Source organism: Heterocephalus glaber, unplaced genomic scaffold (assembly GCF_053883595.1).
Source record: "Heterocephalus glaber isolate CG9 unplaced genomic scaffold, H.glaber_assembly_v1.0 deba00001550, whole genome shotgun sequence".
NCBI classification, from domain to species: domain Eukaryota; kingdom Metazoa; phylum Chordata; class Mammalia; order Rodentia; family Bathyergidae; genus Heterocephalus; species Heterocephalus glaber.
Genome location: NW_028258343.1, coordinates 22,032,474 through 22,054,002, shown reverse-complemented (window position 1 = coordinate 22,054,002; position 21,529 = coordinate 22,032,474). Strand labels below are relative to the sequence as shown.

General features: G+C 43.0%; 1 long non-coding RNA gene across 2 annotated transcripts; it reads left to right on the top strand.

Annotated features, from left to right (window-relative positions):
• Positions 1–1,623: 1,623 nt before the first annotated feature.
• LOC147824270 (uncharacterized) lies at positions 1,624–8,609 on the top strand. 2 transcript variants are annotated; one of them, XR_015442588.1, is made up of 3 exons: positions 1,624–1,954; positions 2,043–2,105; positions 4,045–8,609. It is a non-coding gene; the product is annotated as an uncharacterized LOC147824270 (long non-coding RNA). The 2 variants fall into 2 exon arrangements; XR_015442589.1 differs by having other exon boundaries at positions 1,630–1,954; positions 4,135–8,609.
• The last annotated feature ends 12,920 nt before the right edge of the window (positions 8,610–21,529 follow it).

Genomic DNA, 21,529 nt, shown 5'->3' with positions numbered 1-21,529 from the left:
AGCCCCTGGCCTAGGAACCCAGGCGGGACTTGGCAGGAGCCTGCGCAGGCCAGCCCCGTCTCCAGCAGGTGTTCTGTGGAGAGCGTGCATTGCTGCATTCTTAAGGAATGCCCGAGATAAACTTCCCTGCACCAATTCGTGCCCATCTGCAAGGCATGAAAAGTATGGGGCGCACGTAGAACCAGAAGGATTTCTTACAGGATTTTCAGAAAGTCTGATAGATAGTTGTTGCCCCACACAGGAGACACACGGTCTCCTCCGCCCTAATTCATCGCTCTCGCTTTGCCTGGGTCTTACAAGAATAGGATCTTGGCAGCAGCAGTTTTCATGGCACTCTGGTCACTATATTCCCTGTTCCCATTCTTCTCTCTTCCCTTGAGTCTCAGGTAAGCACTTTTCAACTCCATTTCTAGGAGACTGGTGGCCTAGGTACCCAGTGGAATACTGTTGAGTCTTGAAAACAAAGGAAGTTCTGTCATCTGTGACAATACAGAGGGAATCGAAGGATTTTACAACTGCGGTTAAGTATAGGTGAAAAGTCCAGGCACAGAAAGGCACATGCTTTACGATCTTACTTGTATGTGTAATGTAAATAACAAAACCCAAAACTTTTGTTTTCCAAGACATAGATGGCTGCAAAGAATGCCCATTTGCTTGAGGTGTGGGGCATCTTTCCACTGTAGGACTGGACACCTGGGATGGCCCGGTCTGCTCTTTTGGGTTGGGGCTATGGTGAGGCAGAACATCATGGTGGAAAGTGGATGCTGGAGCAAATCGCTCACCTCGTGGCAGACCAGAAATAAAGAGAGAGGGAGGGTCCAGAGTCCTAGTGCCCTCTTCAAGGCTTCTCCAATGACCTAAGGACCCTGTACCAGGCCCCACCTCCTAGAAGTTCTCCCACCTCCCAGCAGTGCCACAGGCTCCAAGCCTCCAGCGCGTGCGTGTAACTTCGGGGGACATCTAAGATCCCCACCCCGACAGCATATTACTTAGGGCACTCACTGCCCTTCTTCTCCTGGTTCCAGCAAGACCTGCAGATGACTCTGGTTTACCTGGAGCCATTCCCAACACAGACCCTCTGAAGTCCTGTAGTTTCCTAGAAGATGGGCTGGGGTCCTCCTGCCCAGCTCTCCCGAAACTAGCTAGGCACCCAGTAAGCAGCAATTATTCACCAGCTTGTCTGAGATCTCCCGGATGACAAGTCAGTCCCATTTATAAAATCAGCACACCTGCAACAAGTACGCTCCTCCCTATAAAATTCTAGAACAAAGCCCCGTGTCAAGACATTCTGACCTCTGCATCTGGGGTGTTTGTCCTATTGCAGTAGCTTCAGTAAAATCACATTCCTCCTCACGTGTTTATTTTTGTTCCTGTGTTTTTATTGTTGTTGATTTGCCTTTGGCATTAAGAATAAGTTCATATTTTCGTTATCTTCCAGCTTTCAAAATACGTTAAAGCCTACACAAATAGGAAACTCTAGGCTGATTTTTATTTTTAAAAATACAAAGCAGTTAAAATGAAATATCTGCTGTGACTATCCTGATCTCATGAAAATGACTTTGTACCTCCAGTGAACATGCTATTTTACTAGGATTTCATTCAAGAAAGGGAAAGACCCATACGAATCGTTTAGGGACTGTGTGGCACCAGAGAGGAAGGACCTCCTGCGCTGACCGCAGCACAGGATTGAGTGTTACCCCGTGTTAGTGTCACGTGTGGGCCAGAGAGCAGCCCATCACCCCACCAGCGCTCCCCTTGTTGACAAAAGACTGCAGAAGTGCCGAGTCAGCGAATTTGCATCAGAATGGGTGAGATGAGGGATTCATTCAACACCCAACACCGCACGCTGAGATCAGAGAAAACCACAGCAAGAAGCAGCAACCTGCTGAGAGAGGAGATGCGAGCGGAGCGAGCATGGTTACTGCAAAGTGGGGGTTTTGTGTGAAGGAGCAAGGCAAGTCCAAGGAAGTAGATTGCAACACTGGGAGCCCGATTGTTTCTCCTGTGTTGTTTTTCCTGGGCTCACCCTTCTTCCCCTGCAGGTGCTGGTCTTTTGAAACTTCTTACTGACTCAGGAAATAGGGAGATTCCTGTGAAGGCTGGTGGTAAGTTTGTTTTCTGATCCCACTCCTTTCTGGGGTGCCGGACACAGCTGCTCCCAGGGTTCAAGCTGGCACAGGAACCCTGGCCAAGCATTGGCAGGGAGGATGCTGCTAAGGACCGATATGCTCTCCCCTGTTTCCTTTTTTGGTACTGGGGATTGAACTCTGGTCCTTGGGCTTTCGAGGCAGGCAGTGGAACCACTGAGCTAAATCCCGGCCTTGCCCCTGTTTCTTGAAGGTGCAGTTCCTCCCTCTCACTGGCACAGTGCATTTCTAATAGAAGTAAGAACAAGAGCAAAGTTCAGTGAGTGAGAAGTCTCCTCTGCCGAGACTCTTGCTCTTCATTATGCTGACTTCCTGTAATGAAATGTTACTCTCTTCAAACAAAGAACATCAAAACACAGGCTTTCATAAGTAGGTGTATTTGTTACACTTTGGAAATTCGATGCAGTCTAAAAAAACTAATAATTTCATTAGTTTCACTCTGTATTATGGAGAGCTCAGTATTGAGAAGAAAAATAGCCACAATGAATGCTTTTAAAGTCACAGTATTTGCACTATTAACCCGGAAATATTTTTGATGGATTCTTATAATGTAACCAAAATAATTCATTGTAAATTGGGCTATAAATGGACTGATATAAAACTGCAATAGTCATTAGTCTTTCTATAGTGAAATATAATGAATTGCAATATTGATAAACATTGTAATAATTAAAAAATATAGACTGGTAATAATTGCCCTTATATGCCATCATTCTGCTAAACAATTTAAATAATTTTATCTTTTGGGAGTTAGTTATTCTTATAAAATGTCCAGGAGGCATTTAAATGTACTCAAATGTTTAAAATTATTTGTTTTGTCTTGGTACCGGGAATCGAACACAGGGCCTTGCACTTGTCAGGCATGCACAGCGCCACTGAGCTACATCCCTGGCCCCTTGCTTTCTTCTTTTAGTTATTACCAATCTTAATCTGCTTGAGACCTGAAATGAAATCATATCACATCTCAATTTATAGGGAGTTTCTATTCCAAGCAAAACTGAAGGCAAAAACTAAAACTTGAGATTAATATTTCCTGCATACTTTGAAAAATGTAGAAAAGCTATCAATATTTTTCAAGGTTTACTAAGTCTCAGAATTGTGAGTGGAATATTTAACTAGCTTGCCATTGGAAGGCAGATCTATTATGTGCTTTTTTTAGTGAGTCAGAAAAAAATATTTAGAGTACATACTTTAGATACTATCACGCTACGTAAAAATCTGATATGGAAGATTCGGTACGGAGTAAAATCTCCAAGTGACATACTCTCCACGATTACTCTATAAGCACTCTTTCTGGATAGAGGACTATTCTTAAGAGAAAGTCTACTTCATGAGGGAGAAAATAAAATGCTCTGGACTTTGTAAAGCGCATGTAGCCAGTGTGTTCGTGAGCTTTCCACTACTGCAACCGAGACCTGAGGTAAATCAACTTGAAGGAGGAAAGACTGGTTCTAGGTCAGTTGTGGAGGCTCCCCAGTGTCAAAATAGTCATGGCAGCTGCATGAAAACACTTACCTCATGGCAAGGAAGGAAGGAGAGACAGGCAGAGCAGGGGAGGGGGCCCGTATGTCCTTTAAGGCGCAACCCCAGCTCCCAGTGACCTCCCACAGGCCTCATCTCTTAAAAACTCCACCACCACCCGAGAACGCCCTGCTGGGACCTAGCCTTTCCTAGACCTTAGGGACTTCTGGAACTTCCAGGACTGCTGACACTGCCGGGACTTCCGGTCAGACTCTGCAGCCAATGTGATTGACCTCTGTCGTGCAGCCCAGAGGCCACTGGCCAGCCCAGTCCTCACGGCCCCAGAGCAGCTTTCAGATTCTGCTCTGAGCTGTCCTCAGGGGTTCAGCACAGGCAGCAGGTGCTGACCAAGAATCCACCTCTATCTTTCATCAAGGCTGGCCTTCTCCGAGAAAGTCTCCGTACGCGGTGTCAGGCGTCAGGAAGTTCCTGACAGAAAAGGATCAGGCGTCCCTTCTCCCCACAGGCAACACAGCCCAGGCCTTCAAGTCTCTGTGTGCTGTGAGCTGACTCTGGGACTCTGGAGGGTCCTGTGGAAGGCCCCTCCCTGGGTAAGACTCGCACGGACCTTCCAGGAGATGATAGAGATGTTGGACAGAGGACTCAGAACATTTCTTCTGCTGAGCTATGTTTAGCTGTAATTATTTAATGAAAAATAAAGTTTTACTAGCATAAATACCTCTTTGTTTACAAAAGCAAAAAAAAAAAAAAGCCAAACCCAAATACACCAAGCTAATCAGTAATTATAGAAAGTTTGAAATCTCAAAATGAAACCAAATTCACTGTGTTATTTGCAAGACAAAATATATGCTCCATGTAGAAACATGGACAATGCATTAAAGATAAAAACAAACAAAAAACTGGCTAATTCAATTTCTTTTCCTTGTCTCTCTCCAGTAATCCCTCTTTAGTTTGAACCAGGAATGTATGGTATGACAAGTTAACAAAAGCAGTTCTCTGCACATGGCTAATTCCCAGCAAGGGATCAAGGGCGAAGGGCAATGACCACGTGTTAAAGGGGCAGCGCTCTGTGTCAGGCTACGTCCACTCCAACAGAGAACAAGACAAGGCCTTAGGACCCCCGGACACTGGGTCTGTCTCTTTGTAAAGTTCAAAAAGAGACAGGACTCACTGAAGTGCTAAATAACAGACCTATTCACAAGGTGCCTGTGAATGGATTTACACCATAGGAAATGAAATTGGAGTGGAGCTATTGAGGGCCAGAGTTCAGCTTCATTAAAAAGCAACAACGAAAATCCCCTGTTTTTTTCTTGGAGCACAACCCGATGCCTGTTTTGACTGCACTACGTTTTCATTTGTCCTTGTAGAACACTGATAATCTTAAGCCATTGAAATATTAGGTTTTTTAGAAAGGTGTCTTGTGAACAAATTTTGTTTTGTTTTGTGTTTTGACAAAGCTTTTGGTCTGAAAAACAAACAAACAACAACAGAACAGCAGAAGAGCAGCAAAACCAGACTTAAGATTCCCTACTGAGACAAAGAAGAACTGGAAGAAAGCAGCCTATTTCCAGATAATGCATGGCAGAAAGTCTCCTCTAGGTGAACGTGCAGTTTAATAGGTACCTAGGGAGGCAGCACAGTTTCGTTACAAAGTAAGACATTGTCCAACTTGTTCTTTTTATCTCAGAATTAGAAAAGTAAAGCCAATAAAGATGACAGTGCGTAACATTTAGTGTGGCGCAGATTCTGCACCCTCCTTTACAAGTTTGCTTGGAAAGATTCATTCTTCCAAGAGAAGACACATGGCTGTAGTTTCTCAAGTCTATTGGGCAAGAACCAATAAAAAAGGAGGAGAGGTATTGTGAAAGAATATTCCAGTTTCAATCAATTCAAGCAGGATTTGAACTATTGTTAGGGAAGTAAATAGCAAATAACACATGGTTCTAAGTTTAACACCCAAAGTCTTCCTTTGATTTTTAAAATTTTTATTGTTGGTCCGTGTTTGCAGTACATAATGACCACATTCATCATGGGGCATTGGTGCATGTACACAACACATTTTAACTCCTTCTATTCCCTTTCCTTCCTCTCCCTGTGCCCTGCTGTGAATGATTCTGTAAGTCTCTCAGAGGTCCCTGCCCAACTGGGTGTGTTAGCCCTGTAGAGACTCTCGCTGTCCTCCACACCTGGCTGTTACTCTTTTGTTTTTTTCTGAGTATAATTTTATGTTTTATTAGCCCATGTTTGCAGTGCATGATGACCACATTCATCATGGGGCATTGGTGCACGTACACAACACATCTTCCTTCTGTTTTCCTTACTCCTTAAGACTGGGCTTTGCCAGCTCTTAGCAGCTGTGTGATTCTGCAACAGGCACTTAACTTGCTATGGTTCCTGCAGTTGGAAGTGAAAATAATAATGTCAGCCTATCAAGTGTGAGAATAAAGTGACACATGGCATGCTTGAAGTGACAGTGTTTTTCTGCATAAATAGGCGAGAAACTGAATTTAGTTACAACTTGCCATTAACACAGAAAACAGGGCTGAGGAGAGCTTTGAAATATGGGTGACAGAATTTGAACCCCAATTAGTCTGATGGTAGCTCTCATATTTCCTATGTTTCATGCTAATTCATTAGATCCCAAGTAGGCCTAGGATGCTCAAGGTGTTTAAGGCAGAAGAGAAAAATGGAGGAGAACTCTTGACACATATGGAGAGAGAGGGTATCCTTTTGGAAATGTCATACACGGGCCACGCCTTTTTCAGGAATTTCAGAGAGAAACGGAGGAACGGGAGCTTCTGCCCGGAGAACATGTTCACGCAGATGTTTCATGTAACCCACAAGAGCTGCTCTTCCAGACTGCGGAGTACGCAGTGGATGGAGCTCACTGGCTGTGGAGTCGAGGAGATTTGTCCACAGCTGTCTCGTGTCCCTGTGGAGCTAACACAGTGAGGACCTCTCCTCCTCGGGCACAAAAGCACACCCTGCTCCGTCCTGCTGGGAGGCCGGCCCCACTGTGCTCCTGTCCCATGGGGATGGCAGTCCCCAGGGATGGTGTTCCCTGCCCTCTGCCTCAGATTCTCCACTACACCTCAGCAGGTGCATGCATTGAGGCTGCCGGAGAGGAACACGCTGCTCTCTGGAAAACTGCTTTTCAGGACCTGAGATCCCTAGTGATTTTTTTCTGTCCTCTCCTTGCCCAGCAGCTTTTAATTAATGGCTTTCTTGCATGTTACTGATTTCCTGCCTCCCCTTCAGTTGTTTTCTGTGTTTTTATATGATGTTCTTTGGTTTTCATTGAGCATTTTCTCTATCCCCACAGCCCACAGCATTTTCCAAATTGCAAGGGGGAAATGGACTTGTGTCTGCTTTTTCTTGTCCTGGTAATCAACATATACTTCCAGTTTGTGCCTCTAGTGTGAACCATTGGTCATTTCTCCTGTCCACCCACTGCTCAGGGTCCATCAGCTGGGGCATTGTGCATCAGCCCCCAGTGTCCAATTCAGTGTGGTTCAACTATAGTACATCCGAAAATTATTCCTCAGAGCTTTTAATATATATTTGGACCATCCTTGTGTTTGCTGTAGATGAGGATTTCCTCTCTAGTTCCTTCTTTGGTTATTATATTTGTGGATTTTTTTATTGTATCAGGGATCAAAGTCAGGACCTTACGCTTTCGAGGCAGCGTGGTGTCACTGAGCTAAATCCCTGGCCCATTTGCGGATATTTTCAAAATGTGGTTTTTTCCAAGATATGTTTCTGACTCATGGAGGTAGGATAGTAGTTTACTTATTTTAGAGGAAACAGATATTTAAAGGAATTCTCTGTTAACTATGTGCGATCCTACTTCATTGTCAATTTGGGCCAGTCATTGAACTGCTCTAAACATTAATATCTTCAGCCATAAGATAGGGATTACAACATTCTTTGGATTGTTGCATGAATTCATTTGAGAAGTACAAACACTCATAACACATTGCTTAGATATCAGCCTATGTTATTGAGCCAGAAAATAATTTCGGAGCGAAAAATAAAAGGCTTTTCCTGTGGCGAGCTGACCTGACAAAGAGCCAGCCTCGCTCATACCCCTCCCACACCTAACACACGTCCTCCTCCACTGTCCTTTGTCCTCAGGAAGTGACTGTATCCAGTGTGCTTTTCTATCAAATCATGGAAACTAAGTGGAACTTCCTCAGCCAATGAACTGATGATAAATGCCTCTCTTCTGTATCCCTACCCCTCTTCCCTTGACCCATATAAACCCTGTTCACCACCAGCTCTGGGCTGATGGCTTTGTGGAGAAACCCCCAATCAGTCCGCCAGCCTAATCAAGCTGCCTCCAACCTCTGGTGCGTTCTCGATTCTTCTTGGCCTGATCTTGCTGTACCACTAAGAGCTGCCACATTGTGGACTGCAAGTCTGCTGTTACATTATTACTACTAGCAGTTTTTAAAAACTGACATTTTGTTATCTGGGATACATTTTTAATAGAACACAGCCCTGTATTTTTGGAAAGGTGCAAGCAGCAGAACTTAGGTTATCTTAATCAGTTGTTCTTTGTCGTCACCTCTGGCAGGATTCAGAGATCACTGGAAAATCCTACCCAAGAGAAAAAAAAAACCAAAACCCTGAAACTAATATCCTGAGTCTGCAATGAAAGATAACTGTCTCCCAAAGAATGTGACACAGTTGAATGATCATAGCATTTCAATCAGTCTAAAAAGAAGGTTAAAAAAAGAAGCCTACAAAGTAAATAAGAAAATAAAAAGGTTTTTTCCCTTTAGCTCTACCATGGCAAATATTTCGAAGCAAATCTATTGCCAAGCTAGAACATAACTGAAGTAAAAAATTGAAGACGGACAATACGTGTGTTGAACTGTTAGTGTAAAAATCGGACCAGGGATAGCCATTTTCCTTACTTAAGTTAGGGGGAGCGATTCCCTTGACAACCGTCTGGGGCTTGCATCCTTCTTTGCTGCTGCCACCTGCCTCCAGGAAGAGTTGCCTCGACTCCCAAAAGCAAGGTATCTTAGGGTGTGGTTTCTCCTCCCTATCTGCTTTCAGTACATCTTGAGAAAAGAATGGTAGCTTGGATGTTAGGAAGCAATAGTAATTACATAGGTATTGCTACCTTTCTCCTAAATATCCCAATTTCAGTACTCAGTGCTTAGGAAGTTATCTCATATTTACCTTAGAATCCTGAATTCCAAGCCTTGGAGACCACTATGGTTTAGATATGGCTTAAGTTATGTTCCCAACGGACTTATGTGCTTTAAGCTTGGTCTTGAGGGTGGTGATGTTAGAAGTCTTAGGACCTGGAAGAGATAGGGTCTGATGGAGATACTTGGGCAGTGACCCTTAAATCAGAGCAGTATTTAGTAGCCCGTGAACATTATATCAAATGTCAGTGTCTGTATGTAAAGTTGTGTTAAAACATAGCCATTGTCACTTGTTTATGCACTGACTGCTACCATAGCAAATCTTAGTATTTGCAATGGAGATGATGCAAGCTACCAACCCTAAAATATTCATTAACTGAAACTTCACAGAAATCACTGGTCAACCCCAGTTTTCTGTGACAACCTGGAGTTTTTATTTGTGTTTAAAAGTTAAAAGAGAAAGTAAGCGTGACCTTTTTGTTTGGTAAGTGTAAATTTTACTTCATATGTGAAAGTTTCTCTTCTGATTTTGAGTGAAACATTTAAAATCGAAAGTTGTTCTCTTAGATTTGTTTGGAAACAAATGCAAAATTAAGTAGCAGTAAATACAGTCTTACATGTGATAGTGTCTTAGGGCTGCTGTAACAAAAACGTGACAGGCTGGGCTGAACACACCTTCTGTCCATTCCAGGTGTAAGAAGTCTGCTGTGGCTGAAGGGTGGTGCACACAGAGCAAAGAGGAGCAGGTGGGGGAACCCGACCGTGCTGACACCTGGTTTTGCACTTCGATGTGCAGAGCTGGAGAAGCGATGCTTGGCTTTAAGCTGTGCAGTCTTAGGCACAGGGGCCCCAGTGGATTAGGACAGAGTCCAAGAGCAAGATGGCAGCTGGGTGTCCTTGAGGCCTCTCCCCATGCTTACAGGCAGCGAGCAGGCTTTTTGTGCCGTCTTCTAGCCGTTTCCCATTCCCATCCCTGGTGTCTCCCTGTTCAGATGTCAGATTGGATTAGGGCCCATCCTGAGGCCCCATGCTAACTTAGTCACATCTTCTCAAGATCCTGTCTCCCAAAATAGTCCCATTCTGAGAGGAGGGTGAGGTTTAACACATTCTGGGATTAGGCTTGAACAAATGAATTTGGGGGGCACAATTAAGAGCATCATAAATGATAAATAAAAAGTAATCTAACTGGATATGGTGGCCCACACCTGTAATGACAGAGATTTAGGAGGCTGAGTCAGGAGAATCTCAAGTTCAATTTCAGCCTGGGAAATTTAGTGAGACTTTGTCTCAAAATAAAAACTAAGAAGGGCTGAGGGATAGCTCAGTGCTAGAGCACTTGGTTAGCATGCATGAGACCCTAGGCTCAATCACCAGGACTGATATATGCTCCTAGTTATTTCAGCCTGAGGAACAATCGGGTTCTACTTGCTCTTCCATGATTGGAGGGACCGAGGTCCAGACTTTGCAGGGCAAGTGGGAGATGAAGACCAGGAGCCCAAAGCTGAGCTCAAGGCTTCAGGGGTCCTTCCTCTAAGGTTCCCATTGCCTGCCTGCCTGCCTGCCTGCCTGTCTGTCTCTGACTGCTGTTGAAACAGTAACATTTCATTACTCATTATGTCATTATGTGAGCTTCTGGTAAAAATTTTTTCTCCTTGTAGTTTTTACACTTTTCTATACAACTTCTGTTATTACGATAAATTTGGAAATGTCTCCCAAAAAACCAAACCAAAATAAAAATACAAATAAAGGCTTAGAAGCTCAGGCCTTTCATAGAAATGCTGATAGGAACTCCTCAGGCCACGTTTACACAGGAAGCCAGTACGTGTAATTATTATAAAAGGCTTTATCCTCACCATCTGTTCCCCAAGTTGCCTTTTAAGGGAATAAAATATATTTGGGATAACTTGAGAAATACTTCTGACTCAAGAAGAAATCAAGCATCATGTGTTTTCCATAAACCACAACAATTTAAGCTCTATCCAGGAGGATAAAAATATTTGTAAAAAACAAATATAATTTTAATGCCTAAAATCAAAAGAATTACCCAGAAGAAAGATTATTTTTCCTAAAAGAGGCTATTTAAAAACTGATGAATTTTTTCCTACAAATTTCTCAGTTTCAAAAGTCATTTAGTGATTGTTCCCAAGTGAGAAACACACTTTGTTATCTGGAGTCTGCGGCCAGATAAGTTTTTTTTGTTTTGGTACCTGGGATGGAATTCAGGTCCTTACACTTTCCAGGCGGGAGGCAGAACCACTGGCTAAATCCCCGGTCCCCAGATAAGTTTGTTTGTAAAAGATGTCAGGACATTTCAAGATGTTTGATGCTTATCACATGCACAGGCAAGGAGTGGGCAGTGGGGAAAAGGAGGCCTTTTCTCCTAGAGCTCCCGGAAAGCAATCTTGAAAGCATAGCTAAGATTTAATGAGATAAGGAAGAAGCACAGAGCGGCCTCTGAGAAGGGCTCTGGTGACCCCGATTTCACAGGAGTATTTTGTCTGCGTGAATATCTGGGGGTCACCCCGAGTCTGAATCCATCAACAGAGACGGCCAAGGGGCACTATAAGCATGAGTGCCAATGGGATGGTTCCTCTGGCTGTGCTTAGTTGAGCCAGCAGCACTTCAGACTCTGGACTTATATTTCATTTTCTGGAATTCTGGGCTTTTCTGTAATCCCTGGATGGATGGTAAAAATTAGGAGAGTTGATGATAATTATGGAGTGATTCCAAGTCCAATAATTACATTTGCAACAATAGCTGAGATTTTCATATTTTTCTATCAGAAATAATATCTTAGCATTGTGTTTGGCTTCTTAATATTTCTACTGTTTTTATTCACATTATTCTTTTCTCCTGAATTCAGAGCATGAATTTGAACTTATGTCTGATAATTCTCAATCATATTCCTCCTGATATGCCCTGCAGAATATAAAAATTCAAACATATTATTGTGGATAGGTAAGTTAATTAGATATCTTGTAGGCAGTTAGACAGGGCCACTGTCAAGGAGCCAGCATGGAGGACAGTGAAGACACACTCACTGAAGGCCAGCATTGTAAAAGGAGAGAAACTACACACCCATTAGGAAGAACAGCAGTGACTGACATTCTAAACAGGTGTCAATCACCTGGATGAGGGGTCAAGGTCTTAACCCAGCCTCTCCAGGAAATATCCCTGACCCACCCTTAGTGAAAATCCTTGTACTCTTGTTATGTGACTTGCTCCCCCATTTGATCTTCATTTAACTAATATCACCTGGGTGACTGTACTTGCAATCTTATTGGTTGGTTATGGTTTTGCCTCACCTCATGCCTGGGTCTTATAATTTTGTCCCACTTTGTACCCACCTCACCACATGGCCTTGCTGTATAAAACATCTTTGAACTGTGGGTGGGCGGGCCACCCACTTTCCGGTCCCCTTCTGTCTCTCTTAGGCAGAAGCTTTCCTTCTCCCAATAAATTTTTCCTACTCTTAACCTTGGTTGTTCCTAGAATTCATTCTTCAATTTTAGAGAACACAAACTCGGGTTTTGGATACCTAGTACGTTTGGGAGTTCCATCTTTTCCCCCTATATCAATATTATTAAGTTTCTGTTACTATGACAAAATACCTAAGATGATCAACTTAGAAGAAGCCACGTTTCTTTTGGCTCACAGTTTTGGAGGGTTCAGTTCATGGTAAGCTGGCTCTGGTGCTTCTGGGCCTGTGGTGAGTCTGTGCATCATGGTAGTGGGGGATATGGTTGGATTGATCCATTGCCTGCATGGTCTGGAAGTTGATAAAATAGAAAAGAAGGGGAAGGAACACCCATCCTCTCAAGGGTGTTTCCCCAGTGACTGAAAACCAACCATGCTCTACCTCTCAGAGCTTCCACCCCACGCCCCACTGCCATCAAACTGGGGATCAAGCCTTTAACACACAAGCCTGGAGGAGCATTTCAGACCCAAACTCTAGCAAGTCAGTGATCTTTAAAAGAAAATGTGACATCAAATCTTTTTAGAGGAATAGTAGACTATTTTTTGTTTTTACTTAATAGAAGTTTCTACTTTCTTTTTTTCCTGAAATTTCAATCTTTGTTTGATATAGTTTCAATGTTACAGTTTGAAAGTCTGAGGAGAATATAAGGAGAAGTCCAGTGCTTCTGGTATATCCCCAGAGGCCAGCAGGGCACCAGAGAAAGCTCTGACAAAGGGAAAAGCTTTGAAGTGGTCGATAGAGTGCAGCCCTGGAGGCACCGATGTTCCACACCCCCAAGTTTTGTCAGTGTTCTCTGAGGTGCTGCAGAGAAATGGTGACCTCTACTGTGACTTGGAGCCTTCTTGTTTCTCCGCGCTCACTGAGGACAGAACCACAGCATCCTCCTCTGTGCACCCAGTAATCGGAACTAGATATGCAATGGCTGTTGCAGCTGATCCTTTTTCCTATGACTGATTGGCAGCTTTGAAGTAGCCCGTTTTCTTTCTCCCAAGCACCAACTGTAAGTAGCACTCTGTTGTAATGGTAGGGACAGTGCATGAAGTGTTGGCTTTGTGCTGTTGTCTCTTTTTCCCACTCTTCCTCTCTTTCTGAGACTCTCTCTTTCCTTTCTTCCTTGTTCCCACATGTAGCTGAGGACAGATAGAGGAAGATTCTTTGAATATATTGTTACTAGTAAGTAATAGTCTGAGTTGAATATATGCATGCCTTTTTCTCTCTAAGTAGGAATATTCTGTATGTAGGAATTATCTCTGTCAAAAGCAAATTTCAGAGAATTGTTTCAGTTTTTGACCTTTCACTTTTCAATATAACCAATCAATAAAAAAAATTGTTGATGATGAGGCAACCAATGGAAATTTGAGGCGAGAAATAAAAGGTTTGATACGGAAAAGTTTTAGATAACTTAATAGATTGAATATTAAGGTAGTTGTAGAAGCAAAATAAGTAATGTGTTCTTTTAAGATTTGCTTTTCCTGTAACTCCTTGTATAAGGTGAAGATTATCTGACTCTAACCAGTAACTTCATTAACCTAACAAAGTTGCAGTCCCTGGGTGGATTTACAATGTATATGGCCTATATTGTGTCTGTGACTTGTAAATAGGAACAGGAATTGTATTTACATATCAAAGACCACTAGGGATGAGATAATGGCTAAAAAGGATATAAAAAGGGAAATGCTGAAAAAAGGGCCCGGACATTGACCAGACTGGTTTCTGGCATGCCTGTATTATTTTATCCAAATTCTGTGTCTCTGTGTATTTCTTTCCGAGATTTCCGCAACAGGTTGATGGGACAATAGGTGTATGACAGTGTTGTATTTTATAGAAGTTATTGGTTTATGATAAGCATTCATAACAATTTTGCAAATATGACTTTTCATCCATGTAAAAAGGTTTTATTGTTTGGAAGATGTGTCAGTGTTATCCCAAGAAACAGTAAAAGTCATATATAATGATGTCTATAAAGGCATTACAAAAAGGAATGGGACCAAGATGGAGAGGGTGGAGAGAGTAGAAGGTGATGGAAAAGAATGAAGATGTGTTACGTGCTCACATCCGCTGCCCACAAGGAATGTCATCATTATGTACTGCAAACAGGTACTTGTAAAAATAAAAAGTCAAAATAAAATTTCACTGCAAAAATAAAAGAATTTCCTATTTATACTTCCTGTTTATCATATGATCTTCCTAATGAAATAGATCCTTAGAGTTTCAAGAAGCTAAGAAACTGAGCTTACTGCATTAACAGAACAAGAAAGAAAAATATCAATCAGTTTGAAATATTATATGACTCAGTGTTTTAGGGACATAATGGGATTGTAAATAATGAGAATTTGATACTGACCTTTTTTGGGTTGTAAGCAAAATGAAGTCTGAAGCTGAAAAAAATAAATAAATGAAGGAATGGGCTGGAGTTCTTGTGGAAACCGGCAGATTTGACGTCTGTAGAGAGAAGGGTAGGTTGGAAACTTAGGAGCTGATGCTCCCCTCCCTAGGCGGATTTTCTTCTCTCTCAGGAAAGCTTCATGATTTATTTTAAAGGCCTTCCACCTGAAAAGACGGGCCACCCACATTACGGAGAACAGTCTCTACAAAGTCAACTGACGGCTGGCTCTAAGCACATCTACAGATTACCTTCAAGAAACTCTCGTATTAGTGTCTGAGAGACTGAGAATTCTAACCTGGCCTCAGTGACAGAACCAGCCTTATAATCTTCAATATTTAAAGGAATCACAAATTTCCCAAATGAGATTAGCATAACAAATAATTCTAAAGCCATCCGAAGAAGTCAATTTTGAATATTCAACACTGATAATTTTGATATTGAAGAATTGAAATACTTCTCTTTTTGACTTAGCTAACTTGTTTGGATATTAGCACTGTATCTGCAAATGCATTTTGTGTTTTAGATTTCCAACTTTTAACATTAAGTCTTTCTATTCCCGGAAATAAAGTGAGCAAGGGCCATTGACACTTAATTGGAGAGAGAAGACTGAAGCTCGAACAACTCCTACAGTACCCTCCATGTTTTTCTTATCTCCTGTAGTTTCTCCACTGATACAGAACTATGGTTTAACTTTAATGAAAACACCTGTGTCAAGTGGATGCCCAGGGTTCAAACACATGGTGTGCACAATTATAAAAACTTTCATTTTCACAAACAAAAGTAAAACAGTATAGGTGTAAGAAGCCTTGGGATTCCAATTCCATTCTTTTGTTTTACTCTGAATCCTTCTACCTGATGCAACTCTCCCCAGCACCTAACATCGCTTCAGAGGGCCAGGGTAGAGTGGTGCAGGTCCGGGAGAAGGCTGCTTATCTTTTCTCCAGTTACACAAATTGCTTATCTCAGGGCAGGGATATTTACACAACCTCCAAACAGACATATTTGGCTACCTGCCTTTCCGATAAGCTGCCAAAATATACTACAAAGACTCTCGAACTCTTGCTGCCATTTCTGAACTGCTTGAAATGAAATTCAACCGAGAATCCTGAGCAAAGTGTTTGCTCTTCTGGGTTGGAAATGCTGGTCACCTACTGAGCTGACGTGGAGTCACTTAGTCGTGACCACATTGCCTGATGGGCTAGGTATTTCTGAAAGATGATTTCATGCTGAAGTAAACACATCCAGAAAGACAATATTTATATTAGATTCTGGGGTCAACTAGAAATAAATTCAGATAAGTCCAATATGGTTTCAATAAACCAACAAATGTTGGCGCTCCTTTAATATTTTTAGGAAAAGAATTCTGGTTGGGAAATGAAGCTATTTATATTCATCAAGGAAGTTATTTTGAGGGCTGGGGATTCAGCTCAGTGGTGCCACGCCTGCCCGGTAAGGGCCAGGTCCTGAGCTTGATCCCCAGTACTGTGGAAGGAAGTTATTTTGTGGTACAGCCACTGTGGAAACCAGTATGAAGGTTTCTCAAAAAACTAAAAGTAGAACTACAATATAATCTAGCTCTACCACTTTTTTGTTTTGTTGGTACTGGGGATTGAGAGGCAGGCGTGGTGCCACTGAGCTGAATCCCCGGCCCTACCGCTCTTCAGTATGTACCTGAAGGAATCAAAGCCAGCACACTACAGGGACACCTGCTTACCCACACCTACTGTACCACAATTCACATTAGCCAAGGTGTGGAGCCAGCCTGGTCTCCTTCTGTAGATGAGTGGATAAAGAAAATGTGGTGTATATACATAATGGAGTATTATTCAGCCATGAAGAACACAATTATGTCATTTGCAGGAGAAAGAAAGAACTGGAGATCATGATGTTAAGCAAGATACATTGGTCTCAGGAAGATAGGTATTGCATGTTTTCCCTAATATATGGAATCTAAAAAACAAGGAATAATAAACAAAAATTCCAAGAGGGAATAGAAGGGGAAGTAGAAGGGAAATTATTAATAGTAAAAGGGAAATTATTATTAGACAAGCTGAGAGGGGAGTAGGGTATAAGAACACATCAGGGGAATAGAGTGATCAAAATGTGTTTTGTACACAGATGAAAATTTAAAAATATATGTAATAAAAAGCACTACTGTCATCTTATACAGATGTGTGTTACATGCTTTGCACAATACTAGGCACAGGTGAGTACTGAACAAATGATGGCTATTATTATTGTGAAAAAAAGAAAGTTATTTTAGTGACTATTGGAAACAGATTGAGCATGGCTGGTTCTAGGCTTGGATATCATACTGCAGAAGATATTTCAAACCTCTGGGACTCAATGTCTTTAATGAAATGATGAAGGCAGTAGGTAGAATTTTGTATTGTCACGTGTCTTTACTTGACAAGAACAACAACAGAAACGTTGACAGTGGTATGTCAGTTCATTTTGGTCTTTATGATTCATTTTATTAAAGGAAGATTTTGAACACAAAAAGTGGAAAAAATGTAGTCTCAGAATAGGGTTGCTCCGAAGGAGTGAATCTGGATTAAAGACCAATGCTGTCCTCCTTTATCTCATTTCTCTATGAATTTGTGAGCAGCTCAGGACAGTCAAGGGCCTGCCCTCTCGCCGAGCTTTGGATTCAGCGAAAATGATCTCTACAGCTTCCTCTTCCTGGTGCCAAATTGGAGCCTAGAAGCCAGAACGACATCAGTAACTGATCGCATCTTTATTTTTGTTTTGCTTGCTACTATTTCCAATCCATCTTCCAGGGTAGCTGTTTTTTCTTACCCATTTACATTTCGATGTGAGAACATGCTGTATCTATGTTCATGTAGCTAAAGATCCAGGTCACAGTACGTCATTTCTCACTTTTAGGGGGAGCTTGGTATAAGACGAGAAGGGTAATCGCACGGGAGACGGTATCGGTTCGTCATCAGAGCCCACGCAGTGAGGGAGAGACTGCAAGGACAGACCCTCTCCTGTCAGCACAGCGGCTGCACTTGCAGAGTGCCCTGGCTTGCTCTCTCTGCAGCACTGGATAGACAACCTAGCTGACATTTGTAGAGATAGTGTGTGCTTCCCGGGAGCATTTCACAGGCAAGTAAAATTTAATTTTAACATTAAAAAGTAAACAAATATGCACACACGTATATTCACTCCTGTGTCATTTTAAAAGCACAGTGTTCAAGCACTCACTCCTCTTTGATAACTGACATTCTCCTCAGACACCGCACCGTGAGCTCGAGCTCCAGCAAAGGAGCAGCAGTTCATTCCCCTCCTGGGTCTCCTTCCGGGACTGCACTGTGCTTCCACAGTGGGCACTCCTGGAGCGGAAGTTGTACTCTTTCGCAAGCTTGACCTGGTATGGATAGGGGCACCTTTGGGGTTCCTTATCCTGCCTACCACAATTGCCTCAATTTTTTAAAGATAAGGAGACCTGGTGAGATAATTTGCATCAACAGAGAGGAAGAAGCAGCAGAGGGGAGCCCACCTCACTGAACACACTCTGCCCATGCTCTCATGAATATGTCTCTTCCCTCAATGCTCCTGACTCCTTTCTGTCCGAATTTTTCTTTAACAATACCACCCTTACGCATATGCAACTAGCTTGTAGCTTCTAATTCATAGCTCGTCCCAAACCAGAAAATCAAAGCTTTAGGATTAGGGTCTAAAAAGAAAGAAACTTTGAGTCCTGAGAAGTTTTCCTTCAAATATAGTTTAGGACTTGAGTAATTGACATCACATTTTCCGTGTCTTCTTCGAGATCTCCCTGCATCCAGTCATTGCATCCACGTGAGAATACCTCTGCTCTGAGGTACTAAGTGATGTGGTACTGGATGCAACATAAATTTTGTGCTTACGTGATCTATTTGAGTGTCTATTATTTCACCTGTCTTCCACTTATCTAGTCATATTCTAAAACAGTGTCACACTATATTATTTCTTCCATAAAGTGAAAGAGGGTCCACCTCTTAGGGTGGTCACTCCATATTTTGCTTATTCCTACAACATCAACACTTAGAGTATTCTCAGACAAAAAATAATGACGCTTATGATAATCCACAGCAAAACTATATTTCTTGAATTAGCCTTTGTTTAATAATGGCACAGCCCAAGTCCACTTGGAAACAGATTCTAAGATGGAAACTCTCCTGGAGGAGGTTTGCCGGGGAGTTCTCTGGTGCCTGCCCCATAAAGGCAGAGAGAAGCAGGACTGGGTACAGAGTGCTCCAAGAAGCATGAGGGAACCTGGGCTACAACACTCAGTACTCAGTGCCCTAAGCCCAGTGCTCCCAGGCCAGTCGTCAGGGTCCTGTTCCTTTGGAGTCGGGTCCCTGGAGGACAGGAGTAAGAACACACCCTTCTCTGAGGTATCCTGTGTAAAGCTCAGGCCTGATCTTTAGCTTTTTGTGTGTCTGGCTGCAGGAATGAGAGCCTTTTTATACACTGGTGAGGACTATGTTTTAGATTTCACTTGAATTGGTAATTAATCACCATCAGCATTTTATTATTTCCCCAAATGTCTTAGTGGCCTCTGGAAACAGCCATATGATCCCATAATCCTTGCAATTACTGCTTTTCCTGAACCTTCTGAGACATTTCCTTTATTAGCATATTCGTTTCCACCTGCATCTCCTCACAGCTTCCTGGTGAGAGTTTCACTGCATGTTGTGACCTCTCATCAGGGGTCATCTGGACTCCCTAGAGTGTCAGGTCCTCATCTTTCCCACGTTGATTCAACTCCAAAATTCCACTGTAGAACTGATTCCTAGATCCAACTCTCTTAGACGAGATTCCAAGGAATAGACTTGAACAGAGATTTAAGAGGAAGGACAACAGCTCTGAATGAAAGAAGGAAGCAAGAGGCATTGTCACTTTGTGATGCAGTTCTCAGGAAATCCCAAACTGCAGCAGAGGATCTGTGCCTCACTTTACTTTCCCAATCTCACAATCACTGGGTGGACCCACGTCTCCCCGTATGAGGTAGAGACCATCATTGGGGAGGCAGGGACTCGCCTGTGAGCCATCACTCAACAGGGCGGGTGCTTTTCCTGGAATGGGAGATCATGCCTGATGTCTGTAACAGTGTGGATCTGGAATGGCCCCAAAGCTCCCATGTTAGTGCTTGGTCCCAGATTCTGGTGGCTTGGAAGGTGGGGAGACTTTTGGAAGAAAGCCTCATTGGAGGAAGTAGATTGCTGTGTGGTGCCTGGGATGGTGCCCTGGGACTCTGGCCCCTACTTCTAGTTCTCTCTCTGCTTCCTGACCACCACGAGGTGAGAGTTTTTCTCTGCCATGTCCTCCCACCATGATGCTCTGCCTCACCACAGCCTTGAAAGTAATGGAGCCAGCCTACCATGGACTGAAACTATCAAAATCACAAGCCGAGATTGACCTTTCTTCCTTTTAAGCTGCTGGTCTCAGGTATTTTGTCATAGTGACAGAAAGCTGACTAATTACATGTTTCAAAGTGAATTCTTTGTTCTGTGTCCTTTCAATAGGTTTCCAAAAGACACTAGATTTCTCACTTCTGCTACTGTAATATCAATTATAAATACCGATTTTAAGCCCAGAAATACTATATCTATTATCTTCTTTAGACTCATTTATTTATCTTGGATTCAACAAATATCTTAAGGAATAACTAATGCGAACCCATCAGGCCTTGGGAGAGTGACAGGGACACAGAGGTGTATGGGCCACCAGGACATCAACATAGGGCAAGGCCCGTTCCTCGTGGAAGACACACTTCTGTGAGGAGGGTCGGCAGTGATCTACTTATCCATTCACTTAGCTAGAATTCGTATCAAGCATCTAGTATTTTGATGGAACCTTCTCTAAGAAGTAGTTAAATCACAACGAGTAATGTCCCTACTCTTACAGATGTAGCATATTAGCAGGAGAGATAGAAAACATAAGTCAGCAAATGAAAGACTATTGTTAAGTAGTATGGGTAAAATAAGAAATCAGAATATGATGGAAGGAGGTGGAGCCAGAGGACAGCCCAGCAGTGGATGGGAAGACAGCTGGCCTTTGAGATCAAACTTGACTGATGAGGACATGCATCCTGCGCAGACCGAAGGCCGTGTGCCCCAGCAGTGGCAGTAAGGCAGGAGGAAGGCTCACAGACATGTGCCTGGGTAGGCTGAGGAGGATCAGTGGAGAGGAAGACAGAGGCCACCATGTAGGCCTTGGGAAGCAGTTGGGGTTTCCTTCTGATACTGGCGAAATTTAGATGGGAAATTAGGAAAATTTAGGCCGGTGCATACTAAGTCTGACTTAAATGTGAAGGAAAGATTATATGGTTATAATGAAAAATAGTGAACATGTGGGATGTTAATCTTTTTTGATTGTAATAACACAGCTTCCATTTTAAAGAGGATTATTTTGTCTCACAATTCTGGAGCTCCAAGGTTAAGGAGATGCAGATTCCTGGGCAGCACAGGGCATCAAGGGGCAAGAGACAGGATCATGCGCCTGTGCCCCAGGGTCTCTGTCCCTCTTCTGTAAGCCACCAGATTCAGCCGTGGGCCGCCTGATGGCCTCCCCTGGTCCTGCCCCCTTTCCAAGGCCCCGCGTGTAGACACCAGAGCTGGCTGAGTCCCCTCTCAACACCTTGTGGTGGGGACTGCAGCTCAGTGCGAGTGTCGGGCAGACAGACCCCACGGCAGCACGGGGCGGGCATGGAGGGCACCTCAGGGGTGGAAGTGGGAGATCCAGACGTTGGAGACCGGGCGGGCCCTCTTTAAGAGAGAAGTGGTGACCGGTGGGCCAGAGGAGAGAAGACAGGATGAGGAGGGCTCTGTCTTCCCTGAGTGCAGACTGGGCAGATAATGAGGTCATTATAAAAGCTGTGCTCCTTATG